Raw genomic sequence first — 21,257 nt, 5'->3', positions numbered from 1 at the left:
AGTACCTACTCCACGTTACATATAAAAGATGCTGTCAAGCTATGTGCGATACAGTATTGGATTTGACTTGAGCTCCATTCAGTCAAGTCATTGCCTTTGATCAACGCAGCTTTAATATATCATGTAGGATACAATTCCATCATGTGTATTCAGTTGAATTAACTCCATTGCAGAGCTACATGTGGAACATACCTGTTGGGATGTGTCAAGGGGGGTGTCTCAGCTCTCGTTGTCAGTAGTTTCCTGCCAGAGCGCTGCTGTCACATGGGCCTCAACCTTAATCATTCGGTGTAACATCCTGGCTCACAACCCCCATATGTTTGATCACAATGTGACAGAGAAGTCTTATTAGTCTTCCGTACCCTACAGCAATTAACAGTCTTGTTATTTTCTTTTCCATCTGCCCCCCCAGCCCGAGCACTGCTTCTCTCCATTCAGGCCTCCATCCTGTTTCATAATTATCCATCTGCAAGGCCGTGGGAAGCCAGCGAGGTTGAAGGTAAGTGTGTTTACTGCATAAAGCGCACTCCAAATTGGCTGAGCCATTGATTTTCCGTCCTGTTTTTTTTCTCTTTTAAGAGGTGTAAGAAAGTTGATTACAGATTAAACAGAATACACAATAAGGGTTTTTCACATCCTTCCCTTCAGTGCAAACTGCTGCACACTGCTGGTGTAGCGTTGTGCACACATTGAGCATTTGTCAGGTAGTACAAGAGGGCTCTCTAGTAAATCTTGATGAAAATGATTATTTTAGTATTCTTTTGTCACTGAGCCCCAGGTTTTAAACTACGGTTAACTGCAATGCAGTTTATTAGGTACACACAGCAGCTGATGCGGTCTAACAGAACAGCCCTTTGGTAAGTTCTTCCCTCATGTGTTAGATTCAGCAGGGAGGAGTAGGGAATGGTGGACCCAAAATGCAGAGGCAGGCAGGAGAACGTAGAGGTGGAAGGTTTATTAGTCCATTAAAAACAAAGTGCAAACAACAAAGGGAGTCCTGAAAGCAGCAGGCAAAAAACCAATCCAGAGTGTGGAAAACAAAAGCAGGGAATCCAAAAAACAAGAGCAGAAAACAAACCAGCGACTACAGAACAAAAGAAATCCAGGGAGCAAAAAAACAGACACGAGCAAACACTGGGAGACACGACAGGCACACGCAAAATGATCTGACAAGGGGAAACACAAAGGGCGTTTCCCAATCTGTGTTCTTCTATTGACTTGTGTTCTTGTGTCCCTGTGAAACGTCATCTCGTGTTGCCAAAGTACTGTCCCAATACACAAGTTCCCATTTCGCCAAGAACAGTTAAAATTCCCGGATGTATTCTTGACTCGCCCATTTACCGAGGATACATCGGTTGGTAACTTGTATGAACTTTGCAGCATCTGTATCCCAACATTCATTTCGGCATTCAATGATGGTTGGATTCATTGGTTGGATTTCCAGTACATAGACGGTACAAAAACGGGAGAATTTTAACAATTTTCGCCATCTTATTCATCACTAAATTCACTTCTGAGAACATTTTAGGCGAGAAATTAAAGGTTTAGATTTCGAATATAGGCAGTCTTGCGAAAATCTTTGCCGAATTGATCATTTGCTCCAAAGTTTTCGGAGCTCCATAAATTGACGCGGCCGCCAGCTTGCGCCTGCCGGGGCCACTAGCTCGGCACTCGGACAGTCTCACTCGGAGACCCCGCTGTAGGACCCCGGAGGTCTTTTAGACCGGTTCCGTAAATAAGAGGCTTTTATTTCGCCGTTGACGGATCGTTTTTTTAAATATCACAACACATGTGCATCATAAGATTAACGGGAACCTGTGTTAACTGTCTTTTTGGAGTTAAACTCAACAAGCACACACACACACACACACACACACACACACATACACACACAGCGCAGCAGGCAGAGGAGAGATATACCATAGACTGTATATTATATGAGATATACCCGTTTCTTTTCGGGAGACTTGTTTAAATTATGCCATAGGCTATAGCCTACATTATATTTTGTATTTAGTTTATATTTTTGGTGTATTTGTTTTCTGATTTATTAGAAATTGAGTTTCAGTCTGTATGATAAATGAACAGTTGTACATAAAGTGGTAACATGCTATGACATGTTATGTAGACAAAAGGGGAGACACCAACCTTCCGATTTCCATCTCCCTGGGCATATACAGTGCACTACAATAATATAGAAATGGTAATTCCACATAATACTAATAGGAACACATAGGACACACCAGTGCATATGCCTATTATTTTTTTTTATTTAAACTGACTTAAACTTATACACTAATAACAGGGATCGCGTTCCACTTTTTTGAATAAGTAAAGGGTGTTTGAGCTAAACCATAAACAATAAAATTAAAGCTCAATTAGTTTTATTTTTCAATATTATTGCAATAGTTGTAGCATTATGAGGTTTTCTTGTCCGGAGATTGTTTTAATACAAAGTGGTTCTATTGTTGTGGTTTTTATATCTAGCGGTTATTTTGGAGCCTTGCAGGTAGCCTCTGTGCTGGGGGTGTTGACCAATAACAGGAAGAAGGCATCGTCTCAAACTGTTAACAGAGTTTTCTGTGCTTGTGAACTTGCGAGTTTATTCTTCCAAGAACAACCAGCAAGAACGATCTCCCCAAGAACACAAGTCCGTAGTTTGCATTCTTGGTATTGAGAAACGCCCAAAGACTAAATACACAGACTAATGAGAAAACACAAGACAGGTGACACAAGGGCTGGGAAACAGGTGAAACACATTAGGCTGGGCAGAGTAATCAAAAAAGGCGGGAAAACACAAGACAGGAAGTAAAGTGGACAAGACAGGACAGAAAACCACAGACTTCAAAACAAAACAGGAAACAGAGCAAAATACAAAACAGAAAACAGACCACCAAAATAAGACCAAACCCCAAAACCATAACATCATGAAGTTTACCTGCTGGTAGACAATATATATATTGTCTACCCCCACACACACAACACCTAGTCCTGTAGTACCTGTTTTGGTTTTGTTGCTCTGTTAATGTTTTTCCTCCTGTCTTGCAATAAATAAAGAATTCAAAAATCAAAAAAAGTTGGGGCGATGCTCGGTCCGTTCTGGAGTAGGACTGTTTTTTATAACAATCTTGTGAAAGTCGTTCCTTCAGCAGTCGGAATGATTTATTTACTGCATACTGTTTGCTAGCAGGCCAATTATAATGTTTTCTGCCAGCCAGTATGGCAAGCTTTTTGTTAGAGGCTGTGACGTTTTCTGCAGGACCTCGGTTATGTGCCACTAAACATTAGTGAGTGAAATTGGAGGGAGACGCAAATGATCATCCGTAATAGTCATGTTAGGAAGCCTGTTTGTGCTCTGTCCTGTCCATGCCAGTTGGCTGTAATGGCATCTAATTTAAAAATGATTCTGTTCCATATGCTGGCTAATACAGTACATAAACACACCAATGGCACTGGAAGGTATCTGTGGTTACAGTGCTCTCTGTGCACTTTGCAGCTTGTGTTGATGAATCTCATTTAGGTTAGTGTGCACCTTGTGTCAGCGCTGTTTTACCAAGCTGTGTATCTTAGTAACAGCGTAAAGAAGCAGGGTTCTCTTCTGCATCGCTGCAAATACTTCCACTGCTCATACTGTACCCTTTTTATCACAGCTTATCTTGCCTCTCTCTCTTCAGTAATATCTAACCATGCCCATATGTTTAGCTTTGGTTTTATTTGTACAGGCTTTGCAATATCTGTCTGAGTTTTCTGCCGCCACTGTGGACTGTTTTCATTGGAACTACTTTTTTTTTAACCAAATAAATAAAAAATAATTTTGTACACTGTCAAATGTCGTTCATGCAGAAAAACAGATTCTCTATTCTGATTCTGTAAACACACATTTGTGTTGATTTTAATTATATGCCATTCAAAAAAAAATAAAAAATCCATTCACCTTGGGGTGAAGGCTGGAACCTCAGATACTACCCATCCCAGTGTATTTCAAGCCCAATGGCCTAAGCCACTGAGGAAAAGAATTTAATTTATTTTTAAAACTAGTTACAACTCTACTTCTGTCTGTTCCCCCCCCGCTGTACCGAACTCACACTGAACCGTGACTCCTAAAACTGGGATATGAACCCAACCGTTTCTCCTATAAGCTGTTACACCCCCAGGGGCATATACACTGTACCATATTGCTCCTTGTTTTTAACCTGTAGTTATTTAAATAAGTTTCAATGATCTGTAGATATGTCTTTGTATGTGCTGTTTTTTTGTTATTCATGTATTTCTTTACATGATTTGCATATGCAAGACCGGAAGATGTCTGTTAAATGGTGGGGTCTTGTTATCCCATATGGGGTGCGCCAAATGTTTGGCATGACCCAGACATGAAATAAAACTAAGAATTAAAACTTCACAGAGAGCAGTGCTCACAGCGTGTTCACATTCAGCCATTTGTGCACATTGACACCTTGGAGCTGCTGCCCCAGGGCAACCACAGTCTGGTCTGCTGGCCATTGACCAGCAGATGGAGGTTAGGGATCTTGCTCATGGGCCCCTCAGTGGAAGTCAGGGAGCCCAGGTGTTCTAGTCACTCCTCTTGAGCTCCTTCCCATGGTCTATGTCAACAAAGACCAAGCTAACATCTCTTAAATGCTACTTCTTCGAAAATATAGTGGTTTCTGGGTCACTGAAAATGTCCTATAGGGGAGACCAGGGATAGTTATGGACATTTCTGTCTGTATCTTGGAGCTCTTTTAAACCATTGGGTTCAAAATGTGATTAAAAACTAGTACCATGTGTCTGCTAATAAATGGTGTAGCTGCTTCCTCTGCAACGCAAACAGAAAATGCATGGTTTACTCTCAGACACAAGGAGTAAAATTTAACAATTTACCCCATAGTCCGAGTTAGTTGTACCATACCCTGGGGTGAATTGTCACACCATTAAATTAGGATTATGACAAAAACTAAAGAAGAAGAGTTCGACCAATCATCAAAGCTAAATTACTTTTTTAACATACTACTTGTGTGTGTATGTGTTGAGAGGCACTCCTCGGTCTGTCTTTCTTTTCAAAGACTGAAATTTTAAGAAAAAACATTAATGCAACATTTTCTCACCCAGGGTCCTATTTTAACGATCTGAAACACAAGTATCAAACGTGAAACGAAAGTAGCTTTGTGGGCGGATCTCGGGGGCTGTTGCTATTATATCGGCGGACATTCCCTAATTTACCGACGTGCATCTGTGGACGGAAAAGTCCGCTGTGCGTCAGGTGCAAAATAGGAATGATACATGCATCGGTGTACAAAGGCGCTGAGTGCAAGATAGGGCCCCCAGACTCTTATTACAACTAACCCGGACCGTTGTTTCCATGAACTAGCTTAATTTACAGCTAATGGCTAAATCATTAGCAATAACAACCTGCATGAAAGTTATCCATATAGACACACAATAAACAGGATTTGAGTTTAAGTTTAACTACAAAGCTGGCATTGCTATCCCAAAAATAAATTAAAGCTGCAAGCAGCGTTGGACGGGCCCTCGCTCCTCTGCGTGCGTCGGGGTTATTGGCGGATGATGCTCCTTGTGTGGCACTCAGAAACCACAAATCGTCACCAATGAAAAGGGAACTCCCTGCTGAGTTCAATGATACCTCACACAAGACTCTTCGTCATACAGTTCATTAGCTGTGAAAGGGGGCGTGGCCAAAGCATAGGGGTTGGGGCAAACCTTTACCAATAAAAAAGAAAGTCTCTGCTACCTCACATAAGACTCTACCTTAAATGGGTCACCAGTTATAAAAGGGGCCGTGGCTTACGCATATGGGGGCGGGCCCAACCATTACCACTGAATAAGGAACTCTCTGCTGAGTTCAATGATCCCTCACACAAGGGTCTACATCAAACGGGTCATGAGTTATAAAAAAGGGGCGTGGCTACATCATAGAGGGCAGCTCAAACCATTACCAATCAAAAAGAAACTGCTGAGTTCAATGATACCTCACACAAGACTCCGCCTTAAATGGGTCACAAGTTATGAAAGGGGACGTGGTTTAAGCATAGGGTGTGGGCCAAACCATCACCAATGAAGAAGGAACTCTGCCGAGTTCAATGACACCTCACACAAGACTCTACCTTAAATGGTTCAAATGTTATCAAAGGGGGCGTGGCCTGAGTAAGTGGGCACGGTTAAAGTATAGGGAGCAGCTCAGTATCACATGTAGACCACACATTAATAAGTTACATGTAAATCGGATGATGTTTGTCATATAAGGCTGATTTCCTGTTGCCAGCGGGGGGCGCTATGACCAAAAGTCAATTTTGGCCTATGAATGTCCTCAGGCCTGGACCCTTGTCAATCGTGAGAAATTTTGGCCATTGGACAATGTACAATAAAGTTACAACAACTTCTTCGTTTATGGATAAATGCTCAAAATGGCCACCACACCACGCCCACACCGTTGGGCCACTTTTCATCGTTAAGGTCTTTAGATGACACAGACCGAATGTGAAGTCGATCTGATGAAATCTCTAGGAGTTCTTTAAAGTATAGCACTTTGACTTTTAGACCTATTTCCTGTTGCCTCTAAGGGGTGCTATGACTTTGAGTAAATATCGGCCTATAAATGTCCTCAGAGTTAGACTATTATGAATCCTTAAAAGTTTCGAGCCAATTGGACAATGTACACTCAAGTTACACCCACTTCCTGTTTCGATGGCAGAGCACACAAAATGGCCGCGCCACCACGGTCGTGCCCTATGACAAAAAGTTTTTCTTTTAACAACTTTTCATCATTAACGTCTTAAGATGGCACAGACCAAATTTTAAGTTGATCGGATGAAATCTCTAGGAGGAGTTTATTAAAGTACGACAAAATCGCACTAATTTCAACTTTCAATTCAAAATGGTGGACTTCCTGTTGGGTTTAGGGCATGGCTCCAATTACGTTTTTTGTAAATCTTGACATGCTAAATATGTACCACTTTTGTTAGTCTACGTTAAACATACTGCAGGGGCAACATTTTTGTGTGCCTATTCCCAAAACCCTTAAAATACGTACATTTTCACCAGGATTGATGCGACTGCCAATTTTGGTGAGTTTTTCAGTATGTTAAGCCCCTCAAAAAGGCGATAAATTTGCTGGAAGAAAGAAGGAATAATATTTCTTTCAGTTTCAATAGGGCCTTTGCCACTGTCGGCGCTCGGGCCCCAATTAGGTTAAAAAAATAAAAAAAACGTTCCTACCTTAAAGCTCTAGTGCGTAGTTTCTGTCGCCCCCATTAGAATTCTAAGTAATGACAACAACACTGTTGTTGCATCCACATGATACAAGCCTTTCTGTGATCACGCACCACCCCACCCCTCCTCCACACAGTTCCTCCAAAGAGGAAGGAATAAAAAAACACAATAGACTCTTCAGAAGAGGAAATTATCTTCGGAGTTTCTGCGTGCGAAATTCATCGGTCGACACAAACTTCTGAACATAGCCATAGTGAGAAATACAGACCGAGTTTTGTGGAGCTGATAGTCTTAATTAGCTTTGTATCAACTGATTTGGCATGGCTTGAATGCAACAGACGTTCATTAATATCAAAGTTACACATTAAAGCTTTAAAATTAGTTTTTTTTCTTCTTCTTTCTAAAATGTGCAGTGTCTGTCACAGGGGGCTGATTCTTAACATGTTTATAGTGAATCAGCTGATTCAAAACTTGTTCCTGATTGGAGAAATTGGACGTGTTACGACTGACCTGTGTTACAACTATCCCGGGTCTCCCCCCTCATGATTTATTTCCAGAAGTATGACCTTCAGTGACTGATTAAAACTACTTTTAAAAAGAACACTACTTCCTTCCTCTGCACTGTGGTCTTTTCACATGCTGACCTGATCCTGGGGCTGTCGGTGCAGCCTTTGTTGAATTCCAATCATTTTCTCAGGAGTGCAGTTTTCTCATGCCGTCCGGCTGGACTTCTCGTCCCGCAGCACAGCGTTGTCCAGTCCCCGGCTGTTCAACCAGAGCTGCCATCCTCTGCGTCTCCGCACTTTTCTCTACACTCTGTTTGTGTTGGCTGGTAATGCCACGCATCTGGCTGTTGGCTTTTCATTTTTTTTTTTTTCAGTTACATCTGGGCCACTAACGCTCCGGATCTGAGTGCTGCTTTCTCTTTATTATTCATCTCATTCGCGTTGCCGTTTAGCCGAGAGGCAGAACGAGGCCCTTCAAAAGCAGCCCGGTGTAACCCACTATTTTGTCAGCACTTAATTGCATTGGTGCATGTGGAGTGCCAGCAAAATGTTTAATGCAAGAAGCTGAACAGGTGTAATTACTGTTCATTTGATGAGATGTAAGATGATAACCGTTGTTATTGTGCTCATGTACTTCAGAGGAAACCAGCATTAGCATTTATTTATTTTTACCAAAGGCTTACTTTGTGCCTCAGTATACGGAAGAGGATGAGTTTAAAATCAGAATTCTGACTTTAGTCTCAGATTTCTGATTTTCATTTTTTTTTTTTACTTTCTGTTTGTGTTTAGGCATGTGCGTTGTTATCAACTGCCCAGTTTGACAGCCAGGCCGGGTTGCCAGATATACATATACCTGTAAAAACGTAAACCCAGCACGCTACAGCTGTAACGTTAGTACAGCCATGAAAGCAGCAAACAAACGAGCAGGATCAACGGAGATAAATTCTACCCGACCTAAAAGAAAACTGTTGCGTGACCAGAGATGTAACAAACCCCGGGTAAATATTGGAGATGTATTTGAAAGATGGAGACATCGGAGCCCAAAAGGATGCAGAGTTGGCTAATTTCCTCTTGAACAGGTAGGCTAAGCATTAGCTACAGGCTTATTTATCACGGCTACAAGGGACGGGCATTTTATATCATTTAAACATTTGTGCTATTATATAGCTAGAGTACCCGGGTTGGTTACTCGCAAAAACAATTGAGACACAGCCAGTAAAGTGATCCCGACTAGTCCTGGCTAACGCCGCCATGCTAACCCTGCCAACTGCTAGCTAACGTTACTGGAGGACCACGGTGAGTTATTTTAAGCCAAGAGAGGGGGGCTGTAAATCTGGAAGAGAGGACCGTGAGTTTGCAGTGTGTTTAGCGATTGTTGGCGTGATTCTAAGCCAATAAAGCAGCCAAAGCTTTTAGTCTGGCCCGCAGAATAATCATGAATTCACAAAATGTAAAGAGGAAAAAAATGCGTTATTTATCATTTCAAGTACTTATAGCAAAAACCCAGCCCCCTGTATTTGCATCTCTATTTCCATGCCGGGATTCTGTACAGTGATGCCCGAGCTCCACACACACAGCTGAGCCGAGATGTGTGTGCGTTAAAACACGCAGCACCTGACTGGGAACGATACAGGGAGGATTACCTACGGCCGCTGGGGCAGATGAACTCACGCAAGTGTCTTTTCTGTAAATAGGCTACAATAAAACCATTGTGAGTAAAAAGGAAATACTTATCAATGCACTCACCTGTGTAGACCGGCATGTAGACATGTAGAAAGCGATATTTCAATCTGCTCTGTCTGCTCAGTCCACTCTTGTCCACCACGCTGTTTTACGCAATCACAGCTCTACTTTTTTACAAACAAGCTAAAACAAGCTAGTTTGTCGGGAATCTAGAAATTTGGACAAAGTCTAATAAACTTAACTGCTGGCTGAACAAACCAAACTCCGCTGGAGCGGTAAATCTATGGAGGTATTATAAGTGGCTACTTATATGCACGTGAATGACGCGATCGTTATGTTTGAGTTCTTCATTCTTGATGATGATGATGCCGGTTGTATTATTTAGCAACAGCATCTTTCAATGCAAATGAGGCATACATGACAAGAACATAGCCTGCTTATCAGTCCATTCATCATTAAAGCTGGGCTTTTCCACGTCAACTTTTCGCTTCAGGCCTCTTTGACAGTGACGTGTTTACCTGACAACAGCCATTTCTTTCGGCAAGCATTTTCCACCAATCAGGACACTGCATACTACAATAATGTTTCCATAATCACAGACTTTAACCATCACTCCTCAGTGAACTGCCTCCTAGTCTAAGATCTTTTTCTAGTTAAAGAGCCAGTTATCATTATGGAGTTTCCATGTTTTTTAGGAGTTTGCTCACACTAATACATGTAAAAAAAAAAAAATTATTCAGTAAGAAAGTGAACATTTTGAACAATAATAGGTGTATTAGGTATAATTTCATTTTATTTTCTTTATTTGAAAGTCCGGCCCCCAGTGTGTCTGCTTAGAAAAATTCTGGCCCTTGGAAAAATCCAGTTGATGACCCCTGCAATAAAGTGTGTATTTCAGTCGGGTGGAGGGGACGGCAAGGTAGTGTTATTTCTAGCGGTTCCTACCGTAATTCTAATCCGAAAAAGTGTGTCTGTCAGTTGGGTGCAGAGCTCCGCGTGGTTTAAAGAAATACAAACAAGCCAGAGCGTTTTTCCCCTATCCCGGAATAGATAGGTGATATAGCCAGACCATACTCACTGTGGAGATATGCCAGACTAAGGCTCCTAGATACCTGAGTGTAGAAGCCCCTCTTGGTCTATCTGGTAACTTGTACCAGACCCCAATAGGGAGAAGAGTCTGTTACCCAGGTGATTTGGATCTTTAATGATTCCCCCAGCCTTTTTCCTGAAGCGCCTGCTGTAAATAACCTTTAGGCAGGGTAGGACGCCACCTATTGTATGTTCAGCTGAACAAACCACTCTCTGCAGGGCCCTGCGCTCCTGTTCGAGGCTGTTTCCGTACCAGTCAGTATTGTTCCCCCATCAGGATGCTCTCGATGATGCAGGAGTACAAATTCCCCAGTATTTGAGGGGATCTGAGGTGAAACAGTTCTGGTTTGACCACAAGTAACAGTACTGAATTGTCTCATCCAAATGGACCCAGTTCTTCCCTGAACAATGCCTTTTTGATGCGCGATGGTCCGGCCATTCGTTGTGCATTTGGCAGGGGTGTTTTACCACAAAAAAAGACTTGCCTTTCTCACCATTGACTGAGTATGCAGCGTCCAGGTCAGACCCTCAGGGATGGGGACACTAAGGTACCTGAAGCTGTCCACCCTCTCCTCCGAGGACCTGTTGATATCAACCCTCTGAGAGCCACATAGACCCATTTTGGTGGGCACATGGGCTATTTAGAGAGGAATAGCAGGTCAACCGTATAGACTAACATACAAATGTGGTATACATCCTCTGAAAGCTTGTAACCTGAACATTATCTAAAAATACAGCTTGGTACGCTGTTTTTTTTTTTTTTCTCGTCCTAAATCTGCAATAAACAAGGTGTTTTTGCTTGGCGCCTAAAATGTTGAAAGTTTAGACTATCTAAGGGTTTAGAACATTACGATGGAAGTATATGATGGGGATTCACATTGTCAATAATGGCTCATAAGTTGTTAGGGGAATATGTGGTTTTGTGTGTATTGCACCTTGCAGACGCATAACGTAACCAACGCTCCAAACGGATGCAGGATATGTGAGGCAGCTCTGGCTTAATACTGCAGAAGAGCTTCACCATGTTTAACCCAACATGGAACCAGTGATGGAGTATTATTACACCTGAGAAAGCCAGCCGCATCACAGGCACCAAAGTAATTCCACAAATGACAAAACAAGCTCTCTTATTTGAGAGGGAATATCACAAAATATTGTATCACTGAGAAATCACAACTTGGAAAAGCTCAAAAAGTTAAACTGTCACACTGCCTTTCGCAATAAATCTTTTTTTTTTTCTTTCTTAAAGATTATATTTCGGGGGCTTTTATCCAGTGGATAGACAGGAAAGGTGGGAGAGAGATGGGGGGGATGACATGCAGCAAAGGGCCGCAGGTCGGATTTGACCCCCGGGCCGCTCCAAAGGCCTCAGCCTACATGGGGCGCACGCTCTTACTGGATGAGCTAGAGGCCGCCCCGCAATAAATCTTTTTTTAACAGCCCAGTTTGTTTTGTATCAAGTTGTAGCTGAAAAGTGTGCTGCATCACTTGACATTTTTTACGGTAAAACACCCCGCCAAATGCACAGTTTAGTCCTCGCTAACGAATAACCCGTCCATCACACATCAAAAGCAGTGTTCAGGGAAGAGCTGGGTCCACAATTCAGTACTGTTTTTCTACTTGTGGTCAACGAAATAAAGATTATAAAGTTAAAGTAAAAAAACAACAACAAAAAACAGCGATTGTATGTTGATGACTTTCAGGGCTCCAGACTAACTTCTTTCACTAGGATCACAGTGGCCCCCAACTGAAAATTTTAGGGTCACAACCAGAAAATTTAGGGGCACACACCGTAAATCAACATGCTAACCAAATATTCACATTTCTACTAATTTCCACTGTATGACTAATAAATACTTTGATAATAGATGCAGAAATTACAATGTGCTGTTTCAAATTCAGTGTCACTTTTGAAGATGCAACATAGAAGGTAAACTGACAGCCCCATTGCTGTCATGACAGTAAGTTTTATTTTCATCATGACCGTTTTTAATTGGTCTTTAATGTTTCATGTAAAGCATGTTGAATTACCTTGTTGCTGAAAGGTGCTGTAGAAATAAAGTTACCTTGACTTACAAGCTCAGCCTGTCAGTCAGTCACCAGAGCATAGAAACCACTGTGCCTGGCTGCTCGTCTCTGAGGAAGTGTAACGTGAACAGCACCGCGACCGCTTTCGGCTCGCCATTAATATATTGCAGCAAACGCTGTCTGCGTGAAGTTATGAAAAACTGTAACCACACTTGAAACCACTTTATCGGCATTTCCGTGACTCACTGTGAAAAAAACTGCAGAGCCAACGTAGTTTGCGTCGTCTGCAGCTCTTTGTTTGTGCGAGTGTGTGTGTTTGTGTCTTTGTGTCAGAGCACCGCTCTCTGTCAATTTTCAGAGAGGACAGATAAGCTTGCGCTTACGCGCTCTCAGGTACAGAAATTTCAACGTTTAACGTGTAAAATTCAGTCACACACTCTCAAATTTTGACCATTTGGTCGCAGTCTGGAGCCCTGACTTTTCTAGGAGCTGACGACAAGACCACTGACACTATGATTTAGTTACAAATGGACAGCTTTGCCTTCATGAGCACAAGCATGACAGTATATCAGATTTCACAGGAAAAGCAAAAAAGAAAACTTGCATGGATAATGGATTTCCAACACAGGTGTTCACATTGAATTCCAAAGAAAGCCTTTGTGTCAGGAAGCACTCTGCTGAAGACTAAAGATCATTCTATAGACATTCTTGCAGCCATTGTTTGGTAATGGTTCAATTATCTGTGTCAGTTTTTTAATTCAGAGTTTTAATGAAATTGAAAAGTTTTACATCTGCCATTGGGGAATTGTTATCTTACCACTCAGTCCACAAACCTTGGAAACTGCATGGCAGGTAATTTCGACATTCAGAGTGCCATTATGTCAAATGGATTTCTAAAGACAGGGCTCTTACCATCTGCTTGTCATTACAAACAGACTTTTATGCTGCTTAAAGGCCCCGGTTACGAAAAAACAACTTAAGGTTGAAATGATCAGTCATTATGTAAAATGCTGATACATCTTACAGGTATTAAAGTGTATTTATTGAAATCACCATTTCCAAGTTAAAATGAATGCTCTCCTTTAGTTGGAGTTAGGTAAAGCGTGCACGGTAGCTGCACTTAATGCTGGGTATGAAGCTTTTATAGTATTCCTTATCACGGCTGGAGAAAATCCATCAAACTTAACCTGCTGCACCCTTAACACCCATTCAGCTTTGCTGTTGTTGTATCTCAGTTCAAGATTCAAGAGAGACCAGCTGTAGTGTTTAAAGGTGCCTTGCCACACAAAAGCGTTTTTACTTGCATTTTTGGAAATATGTTAGGTTGTGTTTGTGTTATGTTGTGAATGTGAAAATGAACTGCTACCTCCTCTTTCAGCTCTAGCCACTGAAAATATACGGAATTTTCATTAACGGATATAGCAGCAATTACATTCGTAATTGCATTCTATGATACTACCTCATATTGAGTACTGTATCACAAGTTGGTCTTATACGAGTCATGCAGCTATTGGGCCAATTGAAGTATGCTACAAAAGAGCATTGAAAATATTAGACAAGAAACCTTCGTCATATCACCATTGTCAAATTTTAGATAAATATAAGTTTTTAAATTTTGTTAATTTCAAATTATTTAAATCAGCCTGCCTAATCTATAAGGTTATACATGGTCTGGCGCCTCCACCATTGAGCAATTGTTTTAAAACAAAAGTCTAGCAGTGTTGCTGGGTCTCGAGTGACTAGAGCCACTACGAGAGGTGATTGTGAATTGGCATTTAGGCGGACCGCCTTTTCACAGAACGTTCTGTCATATCAGGGAGTGCGTTTCTGGAATAGCATTCCACTGTCAGTGAGGGAAAGCACAAGTCTTTCTATCTTTAGGAGTCATTTAAAAGTGTGGTTGAGGGACATACAGACTTGTGGTCATGTTTAGTTAATCATTATATATCAGACTTAAAACCGAGTTAGTGTTATAAAAAGGGACACAATTATTAGTGTAATATGGGTTGTGCAATAAATGTCAGTATAACATGGGTTGTGCTATAGGGGTCAGTGTAATGTGGGTCAGTGTAACATAGACTGGTGTAATATGGATCAGTGTAATATCAGGACAGTTTGTGGGTTGTTCACTATAGTCGATGCTTTCTTGTTTTCTATATGTCCCTTGTTGTCCACTCTTGTTGTTGTTGTTTTAACATGATGTGATCACTGTTCTTGTCCTTGTCCCTTTGTATATAGTATGCATATAGTGTCTTTGTATGTATTCATTAATTTGTGTGTAACACCAGCCTGCCACGGGGTCTACAGATGGAAATTAGCCTAAGGCTATAATATTCATGAGCTCGCCCAGTTAGGCTGGGTAAAGGATTCTGACAGCCAGGCTCCAATTGGCTAGCTGTTAGCCAATCAGATTCAAACAGCTTAGCTTGTTGAATATTAATGAGAACTGGCAGAAATCGGGCTGAGTCTTCCTGTAGGCTTTCTATCCCATGCTAGAATGGCTTAAAACAAGGTAACCAAGGCATTTTTTCCACAAGAAATGTTACAGAGTCCATGGTAGAACTGCAGACATTACCACAAAGTAATGAAATACGTGTGGCAGGGCACCTTTAAATCATTGTCCACTACACAGTAATCACAAGGTTCAACCTCTTTGGTAGAAGCATGGAAATATGGAATTAAGCCTACTTCTTCAAGCCCAGGAGGCCTGTAGCCCATAGTGGGCATTCACACCAAGAAAACTGATCTGGTGATTTTCCTCAGGTTGGTGCGGCGGGGGGGTGCCACGGCCCATTTGTTCAACGCCCTGTTGTGTTCTTAAACCGCCCAACAAAGCACAAGTAGACTTCATATTTCATAATTACTGTCTTCGGTCGAATGTTTATAGATTTCGGCCTCTCTGCCTGCACTTGAAGGTAGCTTCATTTCACATGAGAAAGAGAGATGAAAAGAGATAAGCGAGGCATACCGAGTGCCTTGTTGTTGCAGGAAACATTCAGCTATTACACAAACTCCCGGGCAGTTCAGTGCTTGTGTTTCTTTCTTTTTTTTTTTACCCTCATAGTGTTTTAAAACTTTCTTGTGGCGGCGATAGAGGCAGTGATGTTTAATGTTTCCTGTACGGGACTCTCACACCGCCTCAAACCACAGCTCAATACACACTGACGTAAGTCTGATCTCCGGTTACATGATTGGCCACAGCAGTGTGACGTGGGGGGTTGCTTCTCCCCAAAAGCTGAGTCGGTCTCAACTTTGTGCCACAGCCTTAACGCACTACCACCATTCAAAATGAACGGAAACCTGCGTTTTTGTCGGACGGCCGACGCAGGCAGTGTGAAAGCCGCCTTACCGGTGATTATCTTTGGAAGGACCCAAGGATGTTGACCAAAATCAACAACTTGTGATACTACTAAAGTTGCTTTAATATGCAGCTAATTGGCTGTTAAAACCACTTTATTGGAATAATAATTGAAAGAAAGAAAATCTTAGTGCTGTCCAAGGTGCAAAAAATGGCCGCTATATCATGTGACGACTGTACTACACACTGGTCGCATCAAACAGTCAGAACTACACTGCATGAAAAGTGGGATTTTCGTCAGTATTCGGCACTTTAGATTGTCGTGGAACTTCAGGTTTGCGACTGCACACGGCAATTTACAGGCAACACCGAAAACTGCCGTAAATTGTCGTAAATTGACGTGGGCCTTGCTTGGCAGTTGTCCCCCCATGACCCCCCCTCCCTCTAATTCTAAGGGAGGCTTTCACATGTAAATGAAAATGCTGTGAGCTATACAAATGCAAATCATGGTAGCAGCAGGGGGAGTCTTACCCCAGGTGACATTTTTCTAAAAGGTATTAACTTAATTTTAAGAAAATCTCTTAAAATAGATCAGACTCAGTATAGCCTAATTGTAGACTCTTCAATTTTAGCTTTAATTGATTTATTTAATGAAAGTATGCTGGATTAATTACTTTGTATGTCATTAGCAATGACCAATGTTACGTAAAAAAGATACACAAAATAATTTATTTCAACAATTAGTTTTACAGGCTTTGCCACAAAGGTTAAATGTACATTCCATGATTCATTCAGTCTCCTCGAGCTCAACCACTGTGCATAGTGACATGACTACAGTCTTTGGTCTTGCTCATCCAACATTGTCTGGTGGAATGGAGACAGAGGCACCACTGTACAGTTTTCTAAGAGAAGTCTTTCTGCTGACACCAAAACACTGTGCTTCACATAAAGCATATCATGTTTGTCATTGCATGACAAGGTCCCAACCATTTATCTTCTTAAAATACTGGCAAATTCAGCACCATATTCACATGTCCATGGCATATGAAGCTGTTGGCTCTGCTGAAATGGCCTCATAATCCAGACTTCAATTGTCCTATTATTAAGCTTTCCCAGTAATCCATTATAACTCACTGTAATTCACCTCCACACCAGTATGTGCGCTGTTCGCTCCCTGCTGGTTAATCTGCTCCATGGTCTCTCTCTATCACTCTGCTGTGCTGTGTTTTCAAGGTGTAGTGCAGGGAAATATGATCCGCCGTGAGCACGGTGTATTTTATTTTGAAAATGAACCGGATATTTATTTTGTTTCTGTGCTCCACTTCCTGTCCCGCACTATCTGCCGTGTGCTGAATTGCTGCGGAGCTCTCCGTCGTCCGGCAAAAATAGAAGCTCTGCGTATCTGCTGCGGACTGACGGAACTGGGACGGAGTAGGGACGCAGACGTTCCGCTGTCAGTGAAAATACACAGATTGACTTTAATGGAAACCTAATGACTCCGTCGACGTTCCGCAGACGTTCCGCAGACGTTCCCCATCCAGTGGAAATTAAGTAAGTCCTATTACGAGACAGCACGCAGGAGCTTCAGGTAGAAACAACCAGCTGTGGCATTGCGGGCAGAAGCTGTGAAGAGTTCAGCTCGGAGTCGGTCGAGAAGAAAAGAGGGTAAGATTAGATCCGTTTGGTCAATGTGAATATTTTTCAGGTGCATTCATAGGTGTGTTGTTGCCATAAATAAATATCACGCAGTACTGATTGTCTTTATTGATTGATTTTACAGCTGCTGGAAGCGAGACAGAGTGTGCTGGCTGCGGGTGAGGTGGGCATTTGGAAGTGCGCCACATATACATCCAGGACAACGCACCACAGACGTCTGAAAATTGGCCAAATTCAGACACAATGCTGCCGGTTCCCTACAGCTCCGAGGCAGCCGTGGGTTAGGGGTGGACGGTGCTGCTTCTCGTGAGCGTGGGATATTTGTTGTGTGTGCTGTGTGTCTCCGATGCTTTGTACATAGTTTTTTTTTCTGTTTGTGTTTTGTGTCAATAAAGCTCTATCTTTGAATAAACGGCACGTTCCTGGCAAATCATTTTAACTATGATAATCATGACATGAATATACAACATAGCATATATGAAATAAATATATATAATACATAAATAAATAAATAATTATATATATATATATAATTTTATTATAATAATGGCCCAGGTTGACCAATAGCCTAACCCGTGACAGACCTGTCAACCAATCACGAGAGATTTTTCTTGTTTAAAAGTAGTGGTTTCATCCAATAGTGAGGAAATTCCAGCCAGGCCAGACGTTCTCTGGCCAGGGCCTATTCATATGCTAATTAGATCCATTAACACCTCCGCGGGGGCTCTCCACATACTTATGGTTCGTTAACGACAATATGTGGCACAGACGAACGTGACGTTCGCAGCCTGTAAATTGTCGATAACTGCCTAAAATTGGGGGGGGGATTTCCGGGCGTTTACAGGCGTTTACGGGGACGGAAATCCCACTTTTCATGCAGTGTAGTTGTCAAGGTAAGGTAACTGTGATCCGCATTCCAGCAGAATTTATGCTGCTTTACTTACGACCTGACATGTTGGAGTATGTCAAGATGCCAGTGGTATGGTGGCTTCAACCCTGTCCCCCTAAACATTACTGTTACGGCATAACTAGTCTCGCATTGCCAGACCTTCCTCCACAGCGCTGCGGAGGAGGGTCTGGCTAGTCCACACAGCTTTCTGGAATGGGAGAAAAAAAACTGCTCTGGTTTATTGCCATTTCTTTAAACCAATTAAGTTGTTTTGGTGGAATATGTGTGCGTTCAAAGTAGAGCCCGATATTATCGGCCGATATTAGGCATTTTCCTAACTATCGGAATCTGCATTAATAATGGCTGATAAAAAAAGAAAAAAATAATAAAATATATTTTTTTAGGTGTTCATTCATCAGAATCATTTATAATTACAAATGACAGATTCTGATAATTGAATATTAAAAAAAATTAAATAAAAACGGACGAAACACCCATCAACCATATGTATGTGTTGGCGTTGCATAGTTTGTCCACCAGAGGGCACTCTACAACGTCCTTGTTGGCAACACTCTTTGATTTTTTTTTTTTTTTTTGTTATTGTCTTTTTGTTCAAAGGACTTTAAGTTTCATATCTTAAGTTACGCATTTCTGGATTTTTCTTTTTAAATGTATATCGGCCGATATATCGGAATATCAGATTTTTAAATCCTCAAGTATTTGTATCGGTATCGGCCTTAAAAATCCTTTATCGGTCGGGCTCTAGTTCAAAGGTTGTTTTAGTCGTGCAACAGAAAACTCAGATTGGACAGATAGTCTAGCTAGCTGTCTGGATTTACCCTGCAGAGATCTGAGGAGCAGTTAACCATAGTCGTCAGAAATTCACCGGAGTTTAGAACGGCAACACAAAGGAAGAGGAAGGTGACGGACATCCGGCAGAGAATTAGGGACATCCGGCGGAATTTCCGGCGGCCCCTAAACAATCCCGGAAATAAAACGTTGATATAGGCAAAACTAATCCTGGGACTTGTCTAGGATTTTACAACAGAGATTGGTTGCCACCCCCCCTGCCATTTGGATGTTGCACTATAGTCCATATTACGATTTAGTTAAAATTTTGATTAATTGTGCAGACCTATTACATACTACACAATGGATTTACATAACCCTATTTGGAAGAAACATTATTGAGGCCTGTATTACTGTATGTTCACTGGAAATATTGTTCCCAGTCAATAAAATGTCATGTTCTCGTACTGCACAGAAGTTGTAGGGAGGTGGTGGGTAAGGTGGTGTGAGAATGAAATGGGAGCTTGGACTGATGTTTGCATTCAGTGACCTGCAGGTTATATTTAGGCTACAAATACGGCGGTCATGGTTTGGTTAAGGAAAGTAGGAGGACCTAAACCCAGGGCTTTGAGCTTGCTAAACCGAGTCTTAGAAATGTTAATCATGCTTTAGTTGCCACAAGTTGATATTGTAATATTTATGAAACAAGAATGGTCTCAATGGTGGCTGGTGTTTTGCCGTGCGCTGTGTGTTTCTAAGCTGGTCTAAAACCTGTCATGGGTGTTCAGTTGGGTTGAAATGGTGTCTGTGAAGGCAATAGCATATGATTTACATAATGTTTATGACCCACATAAAAGAAAGCTGTCAGCTAAACCCCAAATTTAAAATCCTACCTGTCTTGCATTGACTTTGTTTACATGCACAAATTATTCAGTTTTTGCCCTTATTCCAAAACAGACAATATTCCAACTAAGCTGTTTACATGGCTAATGAAAGTGAATATTGCACTAATATATATATTTTTTTCCACCAGTGGTGGACTTGTTGGACCGTGCGAACTCAGCAGAACAAACTTGAAAACGGTGGCGTAGCGATGTGTGCGCATATCCAAAAACCTGTTGATATCCAAGTCTTTGATAATGTTTAAAAGTAGCTGTGTTTCTCCTTCTTATCTGTTGGCTGGTTGGTTTGTGTACAGCAACCATAGCAACGCACAGAGCTGACCATAAGCCAAGAGGCCATAAATTGTCACAAACTGCAGTAAAACCCTGACTGAGACGGATATTCTAAATGTGATGTACACATGTCCAAAGAATGCCTCTAAAGCCTGAATAATACCGGAATATCCCACATGTCTTAATCAGAAAATGCTATATTTGAAAAAGGCATTATTGGGAATATCCTAACGGAACATGCTGTTTACATAACCTGTATCAAATTCGGAATATTAGCATATTCTGAATAATTGTGGAATATTACTGTGCATGTAAAAGTACTCATTGTTGGCTACATTCAGCAGCTAGTATGAGGGTGGTAGCCTCACTGATCTGCAGTGTCTGCTCCTATATGTTATTCTCAATTACTTTTTAATGAGAGCTGCCTGGGATGACGATGCGGCCATCTTTGTCAGATTTCCATCTGTTTTGATGTTCACCCATTGAACTTATTGTCTAGGCTGGTGGATCCATCACCATCTGTTCATCCAAGCAGAGGCGTTTTTAAGTTTGTTTGGGGAGAAAAAAGGCTGGCAACATAGCAGCCTCAGAGGAAGGTCCAGCCTACACCATCCTGTTGTTGTATAGAGAACTCATTAAGGAATTACATTTACCTCACAGAAATGAGGAATCCAGAATGTACTTGTTGCAGGTCAGTTTAATATTGAATTTATAGCTGTAGTCCTGTTTTGGCTTCAAATGCAGCACTGCAGTTGCCATAGATTTGTGTTCTCACTTGGCTTTTATTTCTCTCACCATGTTTATATTCCATATGCAATCATTCAAAACCTCACTCATTAAATGTGAGGCCTTAATTTCCCCTGAGTTTAAGTGTAGTATTATTTTTCATGAAAATGTAATAAATTCTTCTGACAGTAGGA

At 41.5% G+C, this 21,257-nt stretch overlaps 1 protein-coding gene across 2 annotated transcripts in view; it reads left to right on the top strand.

Moving 5' to 3' along the window:
- The window catches only part of fhit (fragile histidine triad diadenosine triphosphatase), a 383,478-nt gene that overhangs the window by 38,074 nt on the left and 324,147 nt on the right, over positions 1–21,257 (top strand). For both annotated transcript variants that reach the window (XM_028576358.1, XM_028576357.1), the window contains exon 3: positions 413–499. The gene's annotated coding sequence lies outside the window, so the exon portion shown is untranslated. The remainder of the gene's footprint in view (positions 1–412; positions 500–21,257) is intronic.

The sequence above is a fragment of the Perca flavescens genome, chromosome 4, assembly GCF_004354835.1.
Source record: "Perca flavescens isolate YP-PL-M2 chromosome 4, PFLA_1.0, whole genome shotgun sequence".
Lineage (NCBI taxonomy): Eukaryota > Metazoa > Chordata > Actinopteri > Perciformes > Percidae > Perca > Perca flavescens.
Note: the sequence above shows the minus strand (reverse complement) of the source record. Positions and strands in the feature narration are given on the sequence as shown.